General features: G+C 44.4%; 1 protein-coding gene across 2 annotated transcripts in view; it reads right to left on the minus strand.

The window, feature by feature from the left end:
• Nucleotides 1-24,502, minus strand: part of LOC124605119 (dnaJ homolog subfamily B member 6-like) — a 339,599-nt gene that overhangs the window by 98,166 nt on the left and 216,931 nt on the right. Inside the window, exon 1 of one of the 2 annotated variants that reach the window (XM_047136588.1) lies at nucleotides 8,126-8,301. The exons of the other annotated variant lie outside the window; for it this stretch is intronic. The gene's annotated coding sequence lies outside the window, so the exon portion shown is untranslated. Of the gene's footprint in view, nucleotides 1-8,125; nucleotides 8,302-24,502 lie in introns of those variants that run through there. 2 annotated transcript variants of the gene reach the window in all.

A 24,502-nucleotide genomic window follows, 5' to 3' on the forward strand; every position in this document is an offset into this window, starting at 1 on the left:
GTGTGTGTGTGTGTGTGTGTGTGTGTGTGTGTGTGTGTTTTGTTTGTTTTCTCCAATTGAAAGTACATATAGCATCCTTAAAATAGCTTTCGCTTCTATTTCTTCCACGCCACGAAACGAGTTTTTGTAGAATCTCGACATGCTTTCTCTACCTTACCAGTACCACGGGAGGATTTTCAGCGAATCTTGACCGCCTTTTAGCTAACGCCATGTCTTCCTTCGGGTATTTAGGGAGGCGGGCAGGTCAGAATAGAAATTTTTTAGCCTAATTCTTTACTGACTTTAAACATTCCTTAGAGAGTATTTTTACGATTCATTCCATAAAGTGTGCCATAAATGTTAAAATATGTTAAAACCGCGATTTACTGCTTGGGGGTCTGGCGTATCACAGCGCTCGAATGCAAACTAGGTAGTACTAAAATCGTTACCGACGGAACAGGGGTTCTGTTAGCTTCGAATGGTATCACAGAAGGTATTAGTATCAACTGAAATGTTTTTCTTAGTAAGATTTGTTTACTTATGGTGAACAGTCAAAGCACGTAGTTTTCTCGCGTCCGCTTGTTTTTACGTGAAGTAAAACGAAAGGTGGACATGTCATTTTGATTTTTGTATGTTATTGATATTCACGTGGAGAGAGAGAGAGAGAGAGAGAGAGAGAGAGAGAGTTATGTTACTTTTAAACCATCTTTGGTCTTCTGGCACAGTCTTTGCCTCTGTGCAGTCTTAATACATTCTTAGTGAGAGTGTGGTAGGTGCTGAACGTATTCAGTAGTGCTGTGTTGACTTCTGATTGTATCTGTTAGGTGAAGAAAGATGTATTGTAAAGGACAGCAAGGATGAATATGACATATGTTGGAAAGTGAAGATAATATAAAGTTTTAATAATGTTATTTTTGAAGAGAAGTAGTTTGAGGCACTGACTGCAGCACTGCGAAGCTAATTTGTTAGGAAGACTATTATCAACTAGTTAACTTGCTCACAGCTGAGGGAAAGATCACCCTTCTTCCCTGAGTCATGCATTAAGGTATCAACTGATTACGCTGTTTGGCGTTTTATAGAAATTTTATGTTAACATTGTACCCTTTTCGAAACATTGCTCACTTTTGGGACTGAAGGCTTTCACTTTGTTACGCATAGTATTGTTGACACCAATGTTGTGTGTGAAGATCACGCGGAGTACTACTCTGTCTCTTTTAACACACACTTCGTTCTAAAATCGTTGTCTAATTTCATAGGAATAATTACTGTTTAAAGGTTTATCACTACGCATTACTACTGCACCATGTGATAGACCATAGTTTGAATATTTATTTAGAAATAGGAAACTAGCTTACCCGCTGCCTCCTTGCTTTTCGCAATTGTGCCTTCGAGATATCTACAACAATGTTGTCAAGAAGCGCAAGGTAATGGATTTAATTTCGACACAATGAGTGAGAGAGATTCAATATAGGCGAAAAAAGGCAAACTGTACGGTAGCATTGTTAATTAAAGGTTTGTTTTTTCAGAATAACATTTTTCGAATTGGCGGTGGCTATAACCCAGGAAATATACAAGCAATTACATTATAGCTTTTCGCATACTGACTTCTTTCAGAGTGCCGGCATTTTGTTGAATTTTTTTTAATATCTCCACGTACTATGTTGGACAATATCATAAAACCAGCTATTGAAATTTTGTTCTATGATGAACCGCCCTCGCACTCCGCGAAGGCCTTTCGTCGATATCATGTAGTGTCTTCTGGGTGCAACTTTTTTTACTTAAAAAATGAAGTAAGTTTTGCAAATTGTTTGTTATTTTATTGAAAACAAATCATGAATATCAGTTCAAAACTCGAGCGTCAGTCTGGTCTATCCCTTAAATTATATTCTGAAACCAGCATCCTCTCTCGACACAGTTTACGTTGTGTTCAACCGTCTTTCAACTTTAGATTGCCCTCTTCAATCACAGTAGCTAATTCTGAAAGGAAGGATGAAGGTGAATTAAGGTTTCATGTCTCATTGGCGACAAGGCCATTAGAGACGGAATTCAATTTTGACAAGTGCCTGAAGTTTCGTTTGGTATACCAATATTACGCAATTTACAGTATCGATAGTAAACACACCAAAGCTAAGATGACGACGGTGCAAAACTTAATCCGACCATGCTACTGCTGTGCCGCTGCTGACACCAGCAGCCACCGGAACGTCATCTGCAGTTTTAGTACAGAATCATTGCTTATTACGTGAATGGCGTGTTGTTGGCAAATTTCGAGACTTTGGATAGTGAGCGCAAAAAATCACGGCTTCGACAATGCAAGCAGAACGGCGCATCGCAAGAACAGACTCAAAAATGCTGAACAAACTGGTGACTCCTTAAATACTAATAAAAGCAGACCAGTAACCGAAATTTATCTTCTTGGACATGGTATTGTACTACTTTTTTCCTTGAGTGCCGAAATGATAACATTAAAACGCCACTGTATCCACGGCTATACTATTCAGTATCTGCTAAACGCGGCATTTCCTTTAATTCCTTTGAACTGACTGACCGACCCACTTAGTTATAAGGAGGCTAATTAGATTAATACTGCAATTAAATATCACCAGCCGCGTTATATCTGTATGTGAAGGCTAATCTCAAGAACTGGTGTACGGATTTTAATACGGTCTTGAGTGATTGATAGACCGATTGACGGGAAAGATTTGTGAATATATGTATTTCATTACCGCTACGCCAGAGAAGTCGTCCGCCCGTAGCCACTTAAGTGTTATCCGTGCGGAACCGGGACGGGTCGCTAGTACTTACTAATGATCATGTAATGAAACCAATTGGGGAGAAAAGAGCGTTCTGGCACAATCTGATTATAAGGTTTGATGGAATACATCATGATGCATCAACAACCAGTTAATTTGGTAATGGTACATAGTTGGCAGGTATTAACATCGTGCAGGGAAACTTCGGCATTGTTACAGAAATCAGGTTTTACATTTACACTTGGCAAACCATTGTGGAGTGCATGGAAGAGAGTACTTATCAATACACAAGGCATTAGGGTTTCTTTCCTTTCCATTCCTGCATGCGAGAGCGGAAAGAGTGATTGCCTTAAACCGTGAGAAGGCGTGCTATGAGCATTTCTCTGACACAAAAATTCATTTCGATAATTGTGAATGAGATCACATAACTAATGAGGAGGTATTGAATAGAACTGGGGAGAAGAGGAGCTTGTGGCACAACTTGACTAGAAGGAGGGATCGGTTGGTAGGATATGTTCTGAGACATCGAGGGATGAGCAATTTAGTATTGGAGAGCAGCGTGGAGGGTAAAAATCGTAGAGGGAGACCAAGAGGTGAATACACTAAGCAGATTCAGAAGGATGTAGGCTGCAGTAGATACTGGGAGATGAAGAGGCTTGCACAGGATGGAGTAGCATGGAGAGCTGCATCAAACCAATCTCAGGACTGAAGACAACAACAATAACAACAACAACAATTGTGAATGTTATAAATATGATAGCGCGTCGAGCGTCTCAGTACCTTATTCATCCCCTCCCCGTGCACCACACTTTGCGTCGCTCAGTGTGCCTGTGACCTCGCAGTGAATCGGCTGTGCACGTTGAGTGCGGCATTTTGCTCAACGCGCGCCTATCCGTGTAAGTACTTTTTTCTTGTTATGTAAATATTTATTTCTTGCTTTATTACGTTTTAAGAATCCTAAAATAAGTATTTTTAGTGATTATGTTCTTTATTTATACAGCTTACAATAATCATTATGGCTGACCGACAAACAAAACAAATACATACTTGCATGGCTGGAAGATCCTGATTTGCACGAAGAATGTATATTTGATGCGGATGATACGGACGACAATCGTGTAGATAACCCTGAAAGCAACTGCTTCGGTATTGATAATCCCCATCAGTCAGATACGGAACGATCTTCGGATGAAGATGCACATGAAGCGCCACGCAAACCAAGAGGTAGGATACCATTTCATACTGGAAAAGATGGGTCTACAAAATGGCTTATACACAAACCCATACCTAATATACGTACTAGAACTTGGAATATCGTAATTCATTTGCCAGGGATCAAACAAGCAGCTAAGAATGAACTAACTGCTTTAGAATGGTTTTTCGATGATGGAATGATAGATAAAATAGTTACATATATATATATATATATATATATATATATATACTACAAAATTAAAAGAAATATTTTCACGAGAACGGGACTGTAGAATGTGAAAGAAATGTGGACTGATGATGGTACACACTTTTTTTTCCCCCAGAAACAATGGCCATAAAGCCCTTATTTTTTTGTTACGAGTGTTACGTTTTGATGAAATCAATACTCGCGAAGTAAGAAAGCGCCTATTCGAGAAATATTTGAGGTCTTTGTTGGACACTGTAACGACAACTATAGACCCGGAGAGTACTATATTACTGATGAAATGTTGGAGTCATTCAGGGGCCGCTGTAAGTTCCGGGTGTGTATTTCAAATAAACCCGCGAAATACGGCATAAAAATCTACGCCCTCGTAGATGCGAAAACCTTTTATACGTTAATTTGGAAATATATGCCGGAAAACAGCCACCAGGAACTTTTAATTGGAGCAACGCGGCTGCTGATGTAGTCAAGAGTGTTGCTGCTCCTGTACTCAGCAGTGGTAGAAACATAACACTGGACAATTATTTCACGTCCATTCCACTAGTCGAAGAATTGAAATGAAAAATGTCTACAGAACAACAGCTGTCGGCACATTACGCACAAATAAACAAGAAATCCCTCCATTATTTTTGTTAACAAAGAACAGGCCGATGCCGAGTTCTATTTTTGGTTTCGGTGAAAACAATTGTCATCTTATCTTACGTACCAGGGGCGGAAAAAAACCAAGAAAATTGTAATTATGTTATCCTCACTACACAACAACGATAATAACGATCAAGAGAGAGGTATTGAAGCTAAACCAGAAATTGTTACATTTTATAACAATACTATAGGGGGTGTGGACGTTGTTGACCAAAAGAAGAGTATTACTCTGTCGCACGAATTTCTTCAAGGTGGCCAATGAGACTGTTCACTGTTTTGAATATAACTGGTATCAACGTGCAAATTATATACAAAGAAACCACACAAAATGTAATTGCAAGACGTGTATTCCTGAAAGATGTGGCTCTAGAGATGGTGAAACCACATATTTCACGAAGAATAACACTGCACAACATTTCATCGGATCTCAAGTTCCGAATGAAGCGGTTGGCACCTCTTCCTAACGTGGAAACAGAGACAGGACCCAGTGGCTTTTGTGCGCTTTGTCCAAGAAGGAAGAAGAGACGCTCTAAAAAAGCATATACTTTGTGTCACAATGCACTGAGCATGTGACATTCATGTGCAAGGGATGTCATGAAAGACACTTTCTCCGGATACTATGGAAGACTGATTAATTGAAATATAAGCATTTATTGTTTATATATTATGTACATAATATGCGCAGCTAGTAAATAACCGAAGTTCTGAAGACTTTATTTACGCCTAAGACTGCATTTTTTGTTACTTATACCTTAATAACTACTGTGATTACGTAGATAAGTGCCTTTCATTTTATAGTATTATATTTTCTTTTTTCTAAAAAAAATACGATTTATGTAGTGTGAGCATTTTGCTCCTTCGCGCCAAACCGTGTAACTTTCTAAGGCGCGTCTTCTCACGGGTTAACGCCTCGGAGCTTGATATGATCAATTCCTATGGAAGCGATGCATAAGACGTTGTATATTACTACTCTCCTCACTCTTTTTGAAACACTAAGTACGCTTTCGCAGGACATCTCTTGAAAGGTAATCAATTTCGTGACACTCTCCTTGGGTGAAAGAAAGCTGTGATCATTGGTGCTGACTTTCACTGTATATTGTCGATAACTCCTGGTAGTTCTACTTTGTTAGATTGCCGAACACTTTAACAATATTCAATGACGGGTCGCGCAAGTGCTTTGTAAGTGATCTCCTTTTAACACCGATTGTATTTTCAGAGTAACCTACCAATGAACCGAAGTCAGTCACCACCTTCATCAACGAGTGAGCCTATACGGTTATTCCACTTCACTTCTCCTACAAACAATGACACCCAGGTACTTGTACAGGATGAGTGAAAAATTAAATGAAATGATCGTATGGCATCGATGGCCTGGAGTCCCCACCCGGGGATGTCCGTCCGCCGAGTCGCAACCCTTTTCCACACGGGGGGGGGGGGGGGGGGGGGGGGCGAACTGCGCGTCGATGATGATGAAATGATAAGGGCAACACAACACCCAGTCCCCGAGCGCAGAAAATCGGCGATCTGGCCGGGAATCGACCCTCGGGTCGCTGCATGTCAGTCACGCTCTGACCACTCAGCTAAGGGGACGGAATGTACGAGTTGAGTAATTTCAGTTGTGTGTCGCGGATAATGCAGGCAAAGGATACTACTTTTCTCCATTTTGTGAAATACACAATTTTACTTTTATGAACATTCAAAGCAAGTTGTCGTGCTTTACACCACTATGAAAACTTACCAAGATCTGACACTGTCTCCGTCTGGCTTTTTGCAAAGACAGAGGTTCATTATAGAAAATATCATTTACAAGAAGTATGAGGTTACCATTAATATTATCTGCCAGGTCGTTAACATACAACATGAACAGCAAGGGTGCCAGCACACTTCTGTGGAGCACTCCTGAAAGTCACTTCTACCCCTGTCAATAATTGTTAACCCAAGACAACATGCTAAGTCATCCCTGCGAACAATCCTCAATCGAGCAACAAATTTCGAATGAATGTATTTTGCTGTAGTTCTGCTGAGATCATGAGAGTTATACGAAACAAACTGCCGTGAAGATCAGCACCTTTTCTGTCTTCGAACTCAAAGCTACAACTTCAAAATGACAACAATGATTGTAGTTATCGATAACATACTCTCCTTCACTATTTACAGCGGTCTTTGAGGGTTGTTCCAAAGAGAGCGGAAAAGGTGAAAATCTGAGGGCGCCGTATCAGATGAATAAGGTGGGTGCGGGATAACTTCCCAACCCAACCCCTCCATAGCGTTTCTTGTCAGTCTAGCTGAATGCGTGCGGCCGTTATAGTGGAATAGTATCACTTCACGCAGTCCTCCTGGTCGTTGTTCCCGGACTGCGTCTGCAAGACGTCGCAGCTGTTGACATTCATTATCAGCAGTGATGGTTACACATCGGGGAAGCAATTTGCAGTACACCATACCGTCGCTGTTCCACCAGATGCACAACATTATCTTCTGTGAATGCGCGCAGGTCTTTGTACTGGGAGTTGCAGTTTTGTATCAATCATTCCTTTGTTTTCCTTAAGCATTAAGACAGCATTGCTTGTCACCAGCAACGATACAATATAGAAAAGGCCACTGTTATTCCGAGCAAGCATACATGCACATATGGCAAATCGCTGAGTCTTAATTTTGACTTAGAACACGCGGTACCCATGAACGCCGTTTATGAACCTTCCCCATTGCACGCAAATGTCGCACGTTGGTGGAATGACGAAACATCACATTTTCTAGCTCCCGAGAACCTTGACGGGAATAATTGTGGATTAATACGTTAAAAGATCTTCATCGAACTTCAAAGGTCTTCCTGAATGTGGGGTGTCCTTAAAACGAGGAAATCATTTTCTTCCGTCCTCTGTCCAATGGCATTTTCCCCGCACACGGCGCAGATGTCTCTGGCTGACTCCGCTGCTATCACGCTTCTACTCAACTAAAACACAAGAATGTCAGAAATGTTCCGATTTCTCCATTTGGCATTCCACTACTAGCTTCCACAGCTACACTATCTTTTAACTACAAACAAAAAACTGACAATAGATAAACCCATAGCAACAGGAATACCAACATGCAAAATAGAAACGCTACGAACTTACGCACGACCCTTATATTTTCTTCCGTTACCTACTACGAGACCGTGGTGCAAAAATCAACGATTACTGGTTGACCTCTGCACAGAACCAGCTACTGATCGGCTATCACTCGCGCAGCAGTGGTCAACGGCTTGTCAATTCATCGTAGATGCATAGGCTCCTTGGTAACGCATCAGTGCAAGAAAACGACAAGAATGGCAGAACCGCGGATTCGTAACACTCACCTAAGAACGACGTAAGCTCAGCTGCACTGCCCTGGCACTACACGGCATCCAGTGCGTCACCCCATGTGGCCGGACGAGGGAGGAAATCGAATCGATGGCGTGCTGTGTGGAGCGTGAGAACCGAAACCAATAGCGGAGCCCTCCCAGCTGCGCCTGCCTCCTGCGTCCCGACCCGCTCCTGTGGAGGTCCTGGCGCGACTGACCGGCTGGAGCGGCTCTTGCCTTCCCTTCCCCTCTGGCCCAGGGAGCCGGCTCGTTTATTGTATCCTGCCTGCGGGTCCGTCCTCAATGCGCGAGCGCGCCCCTCTCGTCGGGCACTGCGACGGCCTGCCGCATCGTCCCTTTTGTGCGAAACGGTCCACCGAATATGGAGGACAGCTGCGCACGATCCCTAAAATTCTGTCACGGTACAGTGCATGGGCAAACCGATCAGTATATTCCTTGCTGAAAGACACCAAACTGTGTATTGTGTAACGCTCATTTCTGTCCCATCGCTGTAACGTGGCAAACCTTGAGCAGAGTTGTACCCAGGTGATCCTGCGCCCCTGGCAGAATTCCTAAACCGGAGGACCTACTATCACTACAAACCCGTCCAGGCGATAGTTTCATCTAGCGAGGAATGACTGCTTGTCATACACGCGCACGGTGCACGTAGTATCAGTGTGCTGTCGTGTGTACAATGGAGAAGGTGCGCCATCTATTTGGTTTCCACCAAGGGGTGCATTGTGACGGCCCGGAGGCTCCTGACGAACATTTCGGAAACTGCACTACTTGTCAGGTGTACACGAGGAGTATTGTGGTGAGTGTCTTCTATACCTGGCAAAATCAAGGTGAAATCACGTCCGGACTTCGTGGGGTTGGGCGGCCACCCCTCAATACAGATGTCGGACGTCGTAGGCTGGGCAGATTGGTGAAACAGGATAGGCGGCAAGCTCTGGCGGAACTAACATCGGACTTTAATTATGGACAGATTACAAGTTTGTGTGAACACACAGTACACCAAACAACTCCACAGTGCACCAAACAACTCCTAACGACGGGCCTCCGCAGCCGACGACCCGTGTACGTGCCAATTTTAACACGACGACATCGGCCGCTAGAACTGAAATGGACAGATGACCATCGGCACTGGGCGTTGGCGCAGTGGCAGATCGTTGCATGTCTGATGAATTCTAATACCTTCTTCACCATGCCAATGGGAGGGCGCGAATCCGTAGTCCCCTAGGGGAACAGCTCCTCGACAGATGTACCGCGGGACGGGGACAAGCTGGCGGCGGCTCCATAATGCTCCGTGGAACATTCACTTGGGCAGCCATGGGTCCAGTAGAGGTCATGCAAGGCACCACGACGGCCAAGGAGTCTAGTACAGTGGTTGCAGACGACGTACAACCCTTCATGAAGATCCTGTTTCCTGGCGACAGTGACACTTTTCAACGAGATAATGCGCCATGTCACAAGGCCAGGAGCGTGATGGAGTGGTTTGAGAAACACACTGGCGAGTTCCAATTAATGTGCTGCCGCCCCCCCCCCCCCCTCAATTCGCCAGATCTCATCGCCGCCCGTCGACAGCTAGGTCGTTAGAGACGGAGCATAATCTATAACTGTTTTTGCCTGAGGGACATGACGAAAAAGTATGGGTGGTCCGTCGTCCTTTCGAATCAGAATCCAGTGTGCTAACCACTGCGCCAACTCGCTCGGTCCCTTTCAGTCAATGGCAGTTCAATAACGTGTCCAAAATAAAAAAAAAAAACCAATGGTCATTTTGCAAGGTTGCATTTATTTTGCCACTAAACAGTATAAACAGTTGACAGTAGAAACAATTTAAAGAATACAGAACGTAAGCAACTCTAACATGCGTAACGGTAGACAAAAAATTTCTTCGTTTTTTACAACTTAACGGATGTGCACACACAACTGATTGAAGTGCTCAGAATGGGGTGTGACTACCTCTGGCAGCAACACAGGTCTGACAACGACGAGACATGCTGTGAATGATATCAATCTCATGTTGAGGCAATAACACTCATTCTTCCGGCAGAGCTGCTCTTAACTCTTCGGGAGTGGTTGGCGGATGCTGACGTGATGCATCTCAGACATGTTCATTGGGATCCAAATCGGAAAAGCGAGCAAGCCACGCTTTGTATGCAATATCTTCCGTTTCCAAGAAAACATCAACCACCCATGTTCTACGAGATCGAGCATTATTGCCCATCAATAGGAAGTCTGGGCCCACAGCACCTCGCCACAACAGTACCTTACGTCCCAAGATCTCGTCACGATACCTAAAAGCAGTTACACCCTACCGATTCACCCGTACAATTTCAAGAAGAGCTGTTCGAGTGGTCAGCATAATCTCTGCCCACACCACTAGGAATCCTCCTCTATTTTCAGTTTGTTTCCATAATGTTTGGGTCCCGAAATTGTGTTTCATGTTCCCTCCAGAGACGAATCTTCGAGAATCAGTCTCCAGACCAAATCGGGACTCATCACAGTTCTACCGTCCAGGTGGCACGTTGACGACTCCATTCTACACATTCCCTTCTGTGAAGAAGCGTCAAGGCCACTCTGCCGAAACCTTCCGTACACCGTTTGTCTCAATACATCACGTCCAGTGCATACTGCGAGGTCAGATGCCAGTTGCCGTGCAGTACTAAGGTGGTACCGTTGTACCCATACAGCCAAATAACGGTCTTCTCCTTCTGGTGTTATACGTGGTCCGCCCTGCTCTTGTCTTAGGGACACAGTTTCGGCCTCCACGAACTGTCGCCACATTCGAGAAACAACAGAACGAGTCTCATTGCGCCACCGGGCCATACCAGTTTGTAACAGTCCTGCTTTCATTCTTCCTACGGCACTCCACAGCAGCGAGTCTGGTAGGCGTCTTCTCTGTGCCATGCTGCACCGTTTGTGACGTGTGTACACAACGATTGTGGACGTGGAACTTCCCCACAAATACTACCCCGTTTGATGGGTGCCCTGACGTCAACACTGGCGTGGTTGTCGGTTGACTGGAATGCCATCTTCCGCGCAGAACACGATCGTACGGGCATCTAGTGACGGTTTGTATGATTATATCGTGAATTAGACGCAGCAAGGAGAAATAGCAGCTACTTTTTGCTTTAATTTTGGACACCAGTGTAGTTTCATACTCATCGCCAACCGCTAAAGGTCTCAGAACGGTTTATACGTACTATTTAATCACTTGTATTTATCATTCATTCTTTAAACGTTCACTATACAATTCTGTTGACGCAGACTGTATTTCACTTGTTTTTCCCACACCCTTCGCCTGAATCAGAATGTACCTGAAGTCTCAACGACTAGACAAATTTGGCGAAGAAACTCTTTCAGATTCCAAAGGAGAACAGAGAAATAAGACAGTTGCAAGAAACGATAGCAGGAGTTCAACAACGAAAAGAGCTTTCCATAAAAAGAAACTGGTGCTAACAGCCAATAAATATAAACCTCGGGTCTACAAAGTTATTCATGCCAAGCTATGGTTAAGCATAGTTCTGCACACCCTCGAAAGCTGAAGAATAAGGAACACACAAATACAGCGATGAGAAGCCTCCGACGTAAGAAGTTAGACACACACTCGATATTTAAAAAGGGTCGAATACTTTGGATGTGGTAGTACTCGTCGAAACAAGAACACCAAGTCCAATAAACGCGGGATCGGATACGTTTAGTTTCTGCAACCTGAAACTTATTCGAAGGAGGTACTCAACGTGAAGTCCAAATGGTTCAAATGGCTCTGAGCACTATGGGACTTAACATCTGAGGTCACCAGTCCCCTAGAACTTAGAACAACTTAAACCTAACTAACCTAATGACATCACACACATCCTTGCCCGAAGCAGGATTCGAACCTGCGACCGCAGCAGTCGCGCGGTTCCGGACTGAAGGGCCTAGAACCGCTCGTCCACCGCGGCCGGCCAATGTGAAGTCTATCGGTGACAATGCATCCGTCCGCCCTTCGGAACATGGATTCGCGCTTATTTTGATATGCAGCAAGCGCTGCTCAGTTAACAGGATGACACACCATTCCGATGCACAAACCGCCACCCAATTGTTCCATGGATCTCAATGCACAAAATGTAGCACTCGTTCTTCCTTGTCACGCGTACGGAATGAAAGTGGTCTTCCACTGTTTACCTTTCTTGGGTCCTCGAGCACCTGTGTTCGTAAGCGTTAAAACTCAGCTGAACTGCTTATCAAGTAGTACTGTGCGATACGCGTATTTTTATGGGTACACGACGCAGGCTGTCAAAAACCATGGCGGAAAATCATGACTGCAATACGATTTTTAAAGTAGATGGCTTCCAATGCTTGAAAATGGTGGAGAAAGAGATGTAATGAAACCATTCCTACGTACAAACACCACAATAATAGAGAGAAGAAATTTGTGCAAGTAGGTAAGGCACGCCACGACACATACCCTGAGTTACGAGGAATAACTTATTGTACAGAAACACGAATGAAACTGAAGTACAACACAAACTGAACCAAGCAACTGACTGCAAACTACCAAGTCTCAGACTGATGTGAACTTAAGAGTACTGAGGTAAAGAAAAGCATTAAAAGACCCCCGAGCCTGCAGACTTAGAATCAATGAAACGGCTGTGTTTATCTCCACAAACCAAGTCTTTCTGACAACTCCTTCCTGAAATTATGGATTTCCGGTCCCATATTCATTCAACGCTTTTGTTTTTTCGATAAGTCGGGCATATCTCCTAATATTTGACTTTTGTCCACACGCTGTAAACTGTAGGTCGTTTATGGAGGGTTCTGCAGTTATTCAGACATGAATACGATGACTAGCAGGCAACACGTCGGGGAACTGCATAAATCAACTTTAGGCGATCGATTTAAGGCGCTGAACAGTACGGCCATCAGCGCCCTTAATGGATATCAACATACACACAAGTCAGATCTAAATTTCCTCTGTACAAAACTTTACGTAGGAGAACGAATACTGCGCTTCAAAAAATTTTTAAACGCATGTTACACGTTTGCCGTTGTCAGCTACGATAACATATGGGTCGCCATCATTAAGGTTGGTGAGCGAATCAACAACATAAATGAGTAAGCAAATAAAGCACAACATGCAACATGAGAATCATAATTTTGGCACCAAACACCATCATCTACGTTATCGTTTCGAACCGTGTTAATTAAGAAATATACAGAATTTGTTTAGTTATGACATCTAAACGGGATCTGTACCAGGCTCATTCCCACAGGAGAGTTAGAAGTAGCATCAGCATGCGTGAGTACTCCTACTCACTCTCTCGCATTGCGCCCGCACCACTGAACTTTCAGACCTGAACGACGGAGACCTTCGTAGCTGCCCCACTATCAGACTGTCGTCGCTGCTTTGGCAAGCACCGATCGCCCGAGTATGCCTGGCATGACAGAACACCGTTACGCCGTCCTACGGCCGACTTTATTACAACCGCTGCCGTTCGTTACACGTGGCCGCACGAGAGCGACTGCGAGCAGTCCGCGGTCAGGCAACTGACACGGCCGATACGCCTATATCCCTCGCAGATCGCCACCTCGTAGCTGCATTTGCAGATCCGTTAGCGGCCAAACAACATCTATGAGGGATATCGGCTCCTAAAACGCCTGCACTCTAACCTAAGAGCAATACGAACCTTGTTCGTTTTTGTGAGTTTTTTGTGCTACAATTTCTGGCTTCATCACATTGCTCTCACGAACAACTACTGAGCAGATAACACAAGAAATTGTACGATCTGATCAGAAGCATCCAGACACCTACTAGTGGTCATTAATATGTGGTGTGTCAACCCTTCCCCTTTATGACGGCTTGAACTCTGCTGGGGCACTGCCAATGAGTTGTCTACCTGTATGTGGAACAAGGCAGTCCGTTCTTCTTCTTCTTCTTCTTCTTCTTCTTCTAGAGCCGAAACCAGAAGAGAGAATACTGGACGCTGGGTCTTGAGCGAAGTCCATATTCCAACTCGTTCCGAAGGTGTCCCACTGGGCTCATGTCGCGACTTTGCGCAGGCCAGTCAATTTCAGGAATGTTACTGCCCACAACCCATTCCTCTAAAGGTACTTCTTTATGAGTCGAGTGCAATGTCAACCTGATACAAACAGTTATCGTCTCCAAACTGTTGTCCTACTGTTAGCAGTACACGCTGCTCCGAAATATGTTCCTGTCCTTATGCATTTAGCGTTTTCTTAAGTGCACAAACCGAAGCGCACCGTAACCACGAAAAACATCTCACGTCCATAACACCGCTACCTCCGTATTCCTCTGCTGACACTATACATGACTGCAGGTGACGTTCTCCAGACATTCGCCAAACTCAAACCCTTCCGTTGTATTGCATCCAGAATACAGCGTGATTACGAATCACTCGTTTCCACTCATCCACTGTCCAGTAGCGTCAATCTTTACAACACCTCAAGCGTTGCTTTGCACTGACTACAGAAATCTGGATGATGATAAGCTCCCCCCTCTGCGCCCCCCTCCCACACGCACGCACACGCACACACACACACACACACACACACACACACACACACACACACACACACACACACACAAAATCATTGTTCTAGGGGACTGCCTGTGGCACACTGCAACTCGAGTGATTCCTCCTGCCGATTGAACGCTCAACGATCCCTGTCCGTTAATACATGTCGTCTGCTTGGTCTTTATTTTGCTTTGGTTGGTACCTAGCCTGTCCACTCCACAATCACACGAACAGTCTACGTGGGCAGTTTTGGAAGGGTTCAAATGGATTTGTCGCCCACGGGACATCCTATGACTAGCAGACGTCCGAAATCTGCTGAGTTCTCCTGACCGACCCACTTTGCTATTACTGCTTCTTCTAGTTGGCAACACTACACTCTCTGCTTCCTATAATGGCGGGTCCGACGTGCGTGAGATCTAGGAGTCAAATCTGAATCACATGTGATGTAAGGATACTTTAGAACTGATAGTGTTTGTTAGAGGGCATATAACGTGAACAAAACCTGCATTATGCACATGCAAATAAAGTGACTACCATTCTGTCAGACAACGTACTTCATGTGTCGGGAGTATCAGATCTTCTGCTATGCCATAACCGCAAGTGCGTGCTGGAAGCAAAAAGGTAGTCCGCTGCGTTTCGAGTTGCAAATCAATCTCCGTTTCTCCTGTTGATTCACTGCTTGTCACTTTCGGGGTGTGATCGTTTTTGTGACCGACTTGTAGCGAGAAGACAAGAGGATATCTCACATCATGATCCATAGTGCAAACCCTGTGTCGTGGGTAGCCCAGAACTCATCCTTGAGCAGCTCGGAATTGAGATTTGCTGCGTTGAATTATCTTGCGTTGACGCCTATGGGGAGTGGATGTATTATTTTAGAGAGTAGATGCTCATTGGACGTACCAACAGTATAATCGATTGTAAACACTTTCTATAGCTGAATATTGCACTGATAAAACTGACAGGTCCCAACATCTTTCTCAACCTTGCGGGCAAAGGTACGATCAAGAAGAATTTCGAGATACCCTGAAGAATATTTTAGCGGATTCTTTCGAAAGCTTTAAAAGATTTACACCAACCTCGTGAAGTCGTAAAGACGCAGTTCTCGCCTATAATGGGCACAGCCTTTTTTTAAGATCTCTTAAGACTGGTGTGAATATTGCCTCTAATTTGGTACTATGGGTCGAGTTGCAATATGTGCTCACATTCATTCAATGGCAGCTTTATAATCGGAATCCAACTAAACCAGGACCAAGAATGTATAGTGCAAATGCGTATACGCTATCACACTCTAGATAAAACTTTTGACTACCATTAAACGCGCACTGGTAGCATTCGTGGCGACATGCTGGCGACTTTTAGACCACGGCACGAATACTTCACGAAAGAATGCTGAGGCGACAAGCCGTGCGTTAAAACGCCAGCGCCAGCCGCCCCGGCGACACTGGAGACTGTCGCCTTTGTTCGGGCCTTTACTTCAGACAGCGTAGGAGAACAAACGGACGCCCGTGAGGTGCGCTGGAAGACGGAAGACCGCCGCTGTTGACAATGGCTGCGGTCCAGGCACGGCAGACGGCAGACGTGCGCTGCAGATCGTTAGCACTGCGCCGTGGGCGGTGTTGCCGCGTGTGCGCGCAACCCCAACCCAGCCTACCTGCAATTGCATCCCCTCTGCGCAAATTAACGTCCGGGCTGCGAGCGGGGCGCGCGCGGTGTACAGTTTGCGCTTGGCGTCGACACAGCTACCGTGCTTGGTTTAAAACGGACGGGAAGCGCACGAGGCAAAAAATCGACATACGGCGACAACAGCACCCACGACGCGAAAATACTGCATTTTCAAAACTAGAAAACAGTATTATCAGATGTAAATGCACAGCGCTTGCCTTCTCCCTTTCCACCAGCACCTTTGGTCCGTCGAAGCTGTTGCCAGCGGTGTTCTGAAACTTTCAGGAGCATCAAGATTCATTACGAAATTTACCAACATTTCATGTTTTTGTTCTATCTTTAATCTCTCACCTTCACTTTAATATGTGCCTCGTCCATTGGTATTTTCTTTTGCTTGGTTTCTCGTTCTTTGCACATGCGCCTCTGTTAAAGAATTACGTTTCGCGTCTACGACTGTGTAATCGGTATTTTCTAGGCTGGTCAATTTAATATGCTCTTTTTCCATATTCTTAGATAAGCTCTCATAATCTAATTTCTGACTTCCTGCCTGATGATTTTTCTCTCTAGCTTTGTAAATGCAGTATCAAGCGGAGGGTGTTCTATTTCCCGCACCATGTAGTTATAAGAGGGCGAAACTTAGGTGACATGAGACGAAGAAAGCATCAGTATTATTCAATCATAGACTCATTCAACGCATATATACACTGTTAAGTCACTGACCACCTGTCAAAAGCTATAATAAACACCTTGTACAGCGCGGATCGCTCCGACACGTGCATGAAGTGTGTCAATGAGGTTCTGGAACGTCCCGACTGAGTGTCGTGCCCAGCTGCACTAGACTACTCTGTTGAGGATCCATGGCGCGAACAGTCCGATCGAGATGGTCCCACAGATTCTCAATTGGGTTTAAATCCGGGGAGTTGGTGGCCACAGAAGAACGGTAGACTCATCCTGATGCTCTTCGAAGCAGGCACGTACAGTGACACGTTGCATTGTCCTGCTGATAATGCCATCGTGCTGAGAAGAAAAACTGCACGTAGGGGTGGATTTGGTCTCCAAAGATAGATGCATGCTTGTGTTCATCAGCTGTGTCTTCGACGAGATCAGCTGTGGAATGTGCTCCACCCCGTACTCTTCCGAAGATCCTTGCAGGGTGTTTTCTGACGTTTCACGCGATGTCAGCGGCCATTTCTCCGATGGAGCAGAAAACGTGATGCATCTGAAAACGCCACCTATCGCCGCTCAGTGGACTTCCATTGCGGTTTTGGCGCGCAAATTTAAGCCTTCATCGCCGATGAACAGGAGTCAGCATCGCAAGAACCAGGCGGTCATACGTAGCAACGTTCGCTGAACGGCCGTTGAGGAGACATCGTTGTTAACCCCATGTTTCATCTGGGCGGTCAGATGCTCGACAGTTGCCCTTCTAACCGCCCGTACACATCGCCACAGGTTGCCATTCAACACTTATCTACGGCCCGTTGTGCACCACAGCTGCCTCTGCCACGGTTTTGAATAGTGCCATTTTGCGATGCACGGTATACGTTAACCACAGCGGCACGCGAACAATTTACAAACTTAGCCGTTTCGAGAATGCTTCCACCTTTGGCATGAAAGGCAATGATTTTGTGCTTTTCGACGTCAGATAAATCGCTCCGGTTCTGCATTACGTGAACGACCGAACTGCTTTTCGCGCGTCTCGCCACCCCCCTTAGTGCTAGTGCTGCCACCTGCCGTCTGTGAGTGGTTGTTGCACAATGACGTCGAACACAGGCTATGGTCACATTAATGTCACTGAACTATGTATTTTCTGTGGCTAAACGACATTCGTGTTCATTCGCCTCATGTTTCACTGAAGTTTCGTCCTCGCTGACAACACAGTGCAGGAATGGAACAGCCTCCGCTTGACACCGCATTAACCCTTTCAGACCCTCTGGTGTCTTAGTTGCAACAGACTAATTTTTTCATAATGTCCGGCTCCTTAGCGCAGCGGTAGCGTTACCGACTACCATGCACGGGGGCCCGTGTTCTATTTCCGGCAGGGGACTGGGTGTCGTGTGTACATCATCATCATCATCATCATCATCATCATCATTTTCATTATCATTGACATGTAAGTCGCCGAAGTGGCGTTAACTAAAAAGACTTGCAATGCGGCGGCCAAACACCGAAGGGGATATCCTGGCCAATAAATGCCATACGATCATTACATTTCACAATGGAAACATGAGGTACACATTTATGAATGTTCAACCATTTCATCATGCGCAAGTGCTGCGAACTGTTGGGCATCCCTAAGCAAGTCAATATAGCAGTGCGCAGCACTGCGTAGCAGAATATGGGGATAAGGTTGGTTCGATATATTCCACTGTACAATTCAATATTGCTACTGGTATTTTGCGTGGTAATTATTGAATGATTATTACCCTATTTATTGCAATAGAGAATACTTCGTAATCAGTTATTCTAGTCCATAAAATGAAACCAAATGTACAAAGTAGGTTTTCAAAACGGGTACATATTTTTGTATAAATCTTGCACCTAAAATCATTAGAAAATCACCTACGAGCATGACCACATAAAGAGAAGTTTTCCTTCCTCCCGCCGGAGGTTCGAGACCTCCCTCGGGCATGGATGTGTGTGTTGTTCTTAACATAAGTTAATTTAAGTAGTAGCGCACACACACACACACACACACACACACACACACACACACACACACACACACACAGAGAGAGAGAGAGAGAGAGAGAGAGAGAGAGAGAGAGAAAACTCACACAGAGAGAGAGAGAGAGAGAGAGAGAGAGAGAGAGAGAGAGAGAGAGAGAGAGAGAGAGAAAACTGCACCCGTCCCCCTCCCCCACCTTTGCAGTATGCTTTATGGAAAAAGTGTTGAAATTTGTAGGGTTTAGGTACAATGCCTTTCCCAGAATGGCTTGTGTCTTCTAGCTCATGTCGTCTGTATACTTTCGTAGGAAACAGCACCTTCGATGGGGGTGTTGTTAAAGGGAGCAGGAAATGGACAATGGACGTACCGGTATGTACATTCTGCTTCTGAAGGGTTGTTATAAGAATTTCGTGCAGTGTTTTTGGAAGCTACCGAAATGCGGAGTCTCCAAGTAGCACACTATCTTATTTACAGATACGGAACTAATGGTCAAAAATGATAGTTTAGTTTTTTATTGAAACAAACAACTTACAAATTATAGCAACGACTTAAGCTTATAGCAAGCAATTAGGATTAACTAATTTACTTTCGATTTTGTGTGTGTTGTGAGGGCGGACGAGAGGTACCAAATATGCAGTAATGATTACACCGTTTATGACTACTTTTAATAAATTTCGCGGGTCGTGGCTGCTACTAATTCAGAACTTGACAGTTTTCGACAAGATGGCGATTTCAGCTGTAATGCAGCCGTTAGTTCGTCGTTTGAACGGTCTTCCGTGCAGGGATACCCCGCAGAGGCGCCAGAAAAGCAACTCTGACCGTTAAAGGAAGGAGTGCTAGACAACAACCTAACTAAACTTTGCAACCTGCCCAGAACTGTGCCAAGGAGCTCTTTTACGCTGGGTGTGAAAAGTAGAGCCTTCAGCACAGTCGGTCCTTTTCTCAGAGACCGAACTTCTCCTGCCTAGACGCGTGTCCGGGTATAGTCAGTTTTCAGACCACATAGCTAGGTGCTATGCGGAGGTAGAATTCTACATCCACGAAGAGGTCGCTCTCATAACATAGATTAGTCGGCGAATCAATGCACGGTCTCGTTGCCCGCCAGTTTCGATAATCTGACAGACTGTAATTACGGTCGCAGTCGGAACCCTGATGACTGCACGTCGCCGCTAAGGTAATATGCCTCGCTCTGCCGCTGAGTACCGTCATTAGACCCTTGTATCTCACTCGCCCTCGCAAAAGTGTTTTATTTCTTCCTGTTGTTAAGTGTTCGCTAGTAATTCATATGTGCAGTTTTTCTTGACTGACAGTTGTCTACCGATCCTGATATCACTATATTGCCACTAGGCACTTTTGCCACTAATTACTAAACCATTTTACTTACCAATTTCACTATTGATGTACTTGTTATTTTTTCTTTCAAAATTATACGTCTTTCGGCTGTTATTTCCGTAAAGTTGTGCTAGCCCCTTGTGTCCTTAATCTATCATACGCAAGCTACTCCCCTGCGATTGTGTAGACGAGAACGAATCACGCCTGTAGCAGGAAACGAATTCGATGCCTTAGGCCTGGTCAGGACAGAGGGGTGTAATGGGTTTGTGTTTCCGAGCCACACAGCTGGGAAAGCGGACCACCTTTTCACACGTACCGTGAAACAATCCAACTAGCGTCACATTATTACTTTCAGCTCCGATCACTAGAGTGTAAAAAGAGCAGTGCAAAGTCACTACACGGTCTCCAAATAATTTCCAGTGACTGACACCGATTGTCTCCTCCATAAACAACACAGGATAACAGAACTGAACTCAGAAAGGAGAAGGATAGACACGAACACCATAAGTAGTTTCAACTGGAACAAACTATTACACTTCGCCAAATATGCCTTTTTCATTAAACACGACGCGTGCCCTAGCTAATGCCTCCATTATCCGCCATGCTGCCACTTCATACCAAATACGTGTAAGCTCACTAAACTGAAACACCCTCCCGAAAAATGGCAAATGACCACGACGAATTCTATATCCGCGCGCGGAAACAATCTTGCGAATTCCTTTTATATATTTCTGCAAAAACAGAACGATTGTATTAATCACTGAGGGTCACACACTCGCAACGCGAGATACTCAACAGACTTTAAACACCACGTCCGCCACAGAGTCCACGGCTCACGACCTCCAACCCTCAAGACATGCCCCGTGACATCAAAAAATTTACATTTGGAAACGCCAACGTCCGCCCCCCAGTGGTCCCCAAAACTGCCTCCCTTCGCCTCACAAAAGTTATCGACCGATTCCTCATTTCGCTAGCTCGTAAAAACGCTGCACGAAATTCTTATAGCGTACGTACCTATCAGCCAATCAACTTCAGAAGCAGAAAGTGCGTATTTCCGTTGTCCATTTCCTACTCCCATCAACAACCCTCCTATCGAAGGTGCTGCTTCCTACGACAGTATATTAACTACGTGGACTGGGAAACACTAGGCATCCTGGGAAAGTGACTATACGTCCAGCCTAGCAATACCAACGGATTTTTCCATGAAGCGTACTGCAAAGAATAAGGGAAGCTCAAAAATCTTCGTCACTGATATAAAAAAAAAAAGATGAACCATCCACTCAGAAATAAATAACCTAGGCAGCAATTTCACCAGGAGGCTACACAACACGCAAGAGATTAAAAACTTTTTCTACATTCTTCTCATTGTTATTTAACAAACAAGACAAACCGTTATCAAGAAAAACTGTTGCCCACTTGTCAGAATATAAAATGCAAGTAAAACGTGGGACGCCAGAAAGACACCACACTGGCGGCTTCTCCCGCCTCACGAGGTGCCTATGTTTCAGAGAAGAGCGCCGTATTCTAAGTCGAGTGGAATCAATTGTTTTCACCAGCATTAATTTGTTAGTCGGGCGTTCTCCGGCATAATTTCTCTACTCAACAACAACGAGGTAATAGCCCTTCAGGGAACAGAACAGGGTAGCACCATACGTTATTTACTTGCATGCATCCTTTGCTGAAGTGTCAGCTTGCTTATTTTACAGAATTGCCACATGGCTCGATGCACAGCAAAATTATACTTCCTTTCTGAGATGTTTTAAGGTGTAAAGTGTGTCTTGTATGTTTTGTACTACTTTGTCTGCTCTGCTGGATAAACATGCTGGATAAAGGACACTTACGTAATCAGACCAGACGACAAAGTAAGTCCATTGATTACACCTTATCTGCTGAAGTGAAGTGTCTTTAGGATTGCATGGAGTTCTGTGCCAGAGACTGGAATTTCGTCCGCAAGCGTAATCATGAATAAACTAATGAGCAGCAAACAGTATGGTTCTGTTCAGACCTATCAGCGTGAATCAATGTTGAATTTTCTTGATCATCTGAAAAACCCTAAAAGGCTTTTTTAAACCAAAATTTGATGTACATTTTTTTTATAATTTGTTAAATTAAAAACTGTTTGTCTCACTACTCACCTGGGGAATACTTGCTCTAACCCTACGTTAAAACACTCAGATCCGCCACATACAGCTCTACAAGTACCTTCTTTGCTCTCGTCCCAAAGTCTTTTTTTGCCATTTATTAAGAGCCCAGTCTATGATCTTCCATCAATTGTATAATTTGGAACACACTATACTCCTTGTTGCGATAAGAATGCTTTGTCATCTTACAGCTAGATGTGTGTACTGAGCTGTTACGCACTTATGGCAATGTTGTTTTGATCAGACTAGTCATTGGCAGGAACGATGAACACAAGTAAGCAACAGCATCGTGCATATAGGGCGACACATCTCTCTTTTAGGTTACCGGAATACTGTCCGCTGAAACAGCGACCAATGCAACTAGAAAAAATTGTTTTAGTCTATGCTAGCACTTATTTTACCAACTGGCTCGGTTTCGCTACCAAGCACTATTATCAGACTATCCTATGAACAAACCATCACAGCACATAGTTAAAGTAAGCCTTTAATAAACATTTACAAAATATTTTTGTCTGTGATAGCGAACGCATGGTATAGACTGCACACTTAAAATACACAATGGCCTTGCCCTTTGTGCGCAATCGTCATGCTCGCTTCCTAAGTAGGAGCGTAATACATTAAAAGTAAAGGTAAATGCTATCCTTTAAATTGCGGCCATGAGCAATTTTGTGACGCTACCGAGTGAGCCACGCGGACTATCGGAAAAACCGCCGTAAGAAAATTTATGCTCCTCAGTATCATCAATGTAAAGTTTCTCGGGAATTTTTAAGTTAAATCGAACTGGTTTGTGTGACGTATTTGGATTCTGTCCTTCACGTATCATAATTATTAAATATAAAAAAATTCTAACTGTAGCGTGTCTGAAACGTCCTGGCAGATTAAAACTGTGTGCCGGACCGATACTCGAACTCGGGACCTTTGCCTGCCCTGCAAGGTTCGCAGAAGAGCTTCTGTGAAGTTTGGAAGGTAGGAGGACGAGGTACTGGCAGAAGTAAAGCTGTGAGGACGGGGCGTGAGTCGTGCTTGGATAGCTCAGATGGTAGAGCACTTGCCCGCGAAAGAGAAAGGTGCCGATTTTGAGTTTCGGTCTAGCACACAGTTTTAATCTGCCAGTAAGTTTCGATCAGCGCACACTCCGATGCAGAGTGAATATTTCATTCTGTAGAGTGTCTCTTTGAAATGTCGTTAACAGAGATATATTATTCTGTCGTACGTAAGACACAAACTGTGTTGGCAAATCGGGAGCAGTGAACCACCGAAAAAATTACAACAGTTTCCAGAGTGAAAATGAGTTAACTATGAAGTGTGTCGTGCGCCAGTCTACATGAAGGATGGGGCTTTTGCTGCGAACGCCGGGTCCGTGTGCCAGAGAGGTCACTGTCACCTTAACAGATCATTTGCACTATGCAACTAAACTCTCCATGCGTAGCAAAATCCTGTCACAACTATACCAGTTGTTGAAAATACCACTACAGTTGTAAGGTTCTTTTATTTAACACACGATCGGTTTCGGGCTCTTATACGGTATTTTCAATCTCTGGTATAATGCTGAGTTGCGGATGTTCCTCCGACAGGATTGTTTGCCTGTCGCAATTGTTTATCTGATCATTCCCACGGTCAACTGAATTCTGTACGTTCTTCTAATCATTGTTTATGCTTTGAAAGTCATTAAGAATATACGCCGATTTTATCCAGAATTCCTGTGTTCATACATTCTTTTGCGTATCCAGCTAAAATTTTGTGTTGCTATCCCCGACCATCTCGCAGCTGTGGAATCTACCAACGGTCACCATCTTTCTGTCCAGCCTTTAAAGTAGCGTCATAACGACTCCCTTTGAACAAGGGTATTTCTGTGAATACTATTTCGATTTACGTGTCTTTTAGAAGAATCGTTGAGTAACATTAACCAGGTAGGCGTATTTTATTGAATGATTTCAACTAGTCATACAGCACAGTTGCTGACACGAGTAATTAATTTCAGGCGGAATGCGTGGGGAGAGGAAGAGGGATGGGGAACCACCACATCAACAACCAAACGGTTTTCCCGCGTTCATCTCGTAATTCCGTAACG

The sequence above is a fragment of the Schistocerca americana genome, chromosome 3, assembly GCF_021461395.2.
Source record: "Schistocerca americana isolate TAMUIC-IGC-003095 chromosome 3, iqSchAmer2.1, whole genome shotgun sequence".
NCBI classification, from domain to species: Eukaryota; Metazoa; Arthropoda; class Insecta; order Orthoptera; family Acrididae; genus Schistocerca; species Schistocerca americana.